Source organism: Tupaia chinensis, unplaced genomic scaffold (genome assembly GCF_000334495.1).
Source record: "Tupaia chinensis unplaced genomic scaffold, TupChi_1.0 Scaffold000116_1, whole genome shotgun sequence".
Classification (NCBI taxonomy): domain Eukaryota; kingdom Metazoa; phylum Chordata; class Mammalia; order Scandentia; family Tupaiidae; genus Tupaia; species Tupaia belangeri.
In genome coordinates, this window is record NW_006159580.1 from 200,820 (window position 1) to 203,078 (window position 2,259).

General features: G+C 54.6%; 1 protein-coding gene and 1 long non-coding RNA gene across 8 annotated transcripts in view; one reads left to right on the forward strand and one right to left on the reverse strand.

The window, feature by feature from the left end:
• The window catches only part of ARMC12 (armadillo repeat containing 12), a 27,714-nt gene that overhangs the window by 23,218 nt on the left and 2,237 nt on the right, over nt 1-2,259 (reverse strand). The gene's annotated exons all lie outside the window — the stretch shown is intronic.
• Nucleotides 25-2,084, forward strand: LOC102494980 (uncharacterized). Its single transcript, XR_333932.3, has 3 exons — nt 25-594; nt 917-1,280; nt 1,745-2,084. It is a non-coding gene; the product is annotated as an uncharacterized LOC102494980 (long non-coding RNA).

The window sequence follows — 2,259 nt, forward strand, 5'->3', positions numbered from 1 at the left end:
CCGCCGGCGCCTCACCAGCTCACCCGAGCGGGGCGGGTTGGGGGTGCCCCACGTGGGAGCAGTGAGGCCCCGGCCAGGCGAGGGGCGGGCTAGGCTGCTTGGCGCCCAGCCCAAGCCTCCCCCACCAGGGTTCGGATAAGGAGGGGCCCAGGGCTCCAGGAGAGGATGGAGAGAGGCCACGCCCCTCGGGATTGCGTCACCGTTTCCAGGGCAATCGGGGGCGGCGAACTGCGCTGGAGAGGGACAGACCTTAGGGAATGGAGGCAGCCGGATGCTCCCGGAGGCCGTGGGGATCTAGGCGCGGCGGGGGCGGGCTTTTCAATTGTCGTTTCTGTGCTCGCCGAGGTACGAGAAGGGAGAGACCGCTTCTGCTGGCTTCCTCACGCCACAAACCTTTACTGAGCTGTAATGTACCTGGTGCACTGGGGCACAGGCTCGGTCCGAACCCCGCGTTCACAGGTTATCGTTACCGAGGGGAGGGGTGGCCGTGCGTCCTGTGACCGGCGTAATTACTACGCTTTTCACGCTTGAAGTATCCCAGAATGGGCGACATGGGCGACAGCTAAGGAAAGCCTGGATGGCAGACAGACTATGGTAATCTTTACTCCTCGTTCTGCTAACCAAATACCACTCGTTTTTGTGTTATTTGCTATTGGTCTCTCGAGCGCTTGCCAGAGACAGAGAGAGAGAGAGGGAAAGTGAGAAGTCACTGGGGGGGGGGAATGGCTACTCCAAATCCCTTTTCCTCTCGGGATTTTGGGCACACATTCACGTGCCCGGGGGTTTGTCAAGCCACAAGGTGCAGGACTGGAACAGTGGTCAGCTGTGGGATCCAGAGCCTTAACCGCCACCCACCTGCTGGCCCCCCACCTGCTGGCCCACGCATCACTAGGTTTTTGTTTGTTTGTTTTTACAGATGATCAAACTGGTTCAGAAAGGTTAAGAAACCCCAGGCAGAACAGTGAAGTGTTGGAACCGAGACCCAGACCCAAGTCTACATGGCCTCCAAAGTCTACATGGCCTCCAAAGTCTACGTGGCCTCCAAAGTCTACGTGGCCTCCAAAGTCTAAGCGTTCTATTTCATGCCTTTTCAAAAAGTAAAATATAAAGTAAATAAGAGGCCCGGCCTCTGTGGCAGTTGGTAGCACAAAAATCCTCGGCCTGGTGGGCCTAAAACACACTGAGCACGTGCATGGGTGCCCAGGATCCGGGAGGAAGAGGATCCTGGGGGGACCAGGCTGTGTGGAGAGTGCAGCTCTCTCTCCCCATCTCTCGGTCATGTATGTGCACATGCTGTATCATGAATAGAAAAACAAGTGAAATGAAAGACACTGTCCCTGCCATGAACATGCTCCTGTCATGCTTAGAACCTATCGGGAAAAGGTTGAAAATACTGCAGGGCTCAACTAAGCAGTAATACACAGAAAAGACTGGAGGTGGCTCGTACAACTCAGAGGGAAGTTGATGATAAAAAGATCAAAGTGGGGTGATTATTAGAGCCTTCCTGCAAAAGGGGATTTTGAGCTGGGTCAGGATGTGGCGTGGGGACCAGGACCCTTGATTGTGTGTGTGTGTGTGTGTGCGTGTGCGTGCGTGGTGTGCCAAGGAAGAGCACAGTCTGGGGGGATCAGACTAGGGACCCACAGCTAGGCAGTGGCAGGAAGAGCCCTCTGTAAACCCCACAGCCACTGGTTGGGCCACTCTCCTTTCCGCCTTGTACCCTCTGTGGTTTTGTCTGTTACAGGAGAAGAGGCTCCTGGCAGGCAGCCTCCTTCCACTCTGCGCTGGAGGTCTTTGCAGTTGGTATTTGCCACAAGCTCCCCCGTGTAACTTGGATTTCAGCTTCTCCCTTCCCAGCCCTCTCTGAAGATTTTTGGGAAACGAAAAATAATGGCAGCTCAAAACACAAGTTCCACGGCCACGATGGCACAGGCAGCAGGGTGCCAGTGTGTGAGACACTGGAGCCAGGTCCTGGGTTTGGATCCTGGGCTGAGCTGAACACTGCCACAGTGATCCTGCCTGGCTAGGAGCCTGGAGGACCCTGTGGAGGGTAGCTGTGTCTGTCTTTCTCTCAATAAATAAACTTAAAAAAAAATTATTTATTTATCATCATTATTTTAAATTTGCTATAGGGCATGTGTGCTCACCAGCCAGAGAGAGGGAAAGTGAGAAAGCAAGACGCCAAGTCCAGGACTTGAACTGCTGTCAGCCATATGGGAGTCCAGCACCTTAACCACCATACCACCTGCTGGCTCCAAT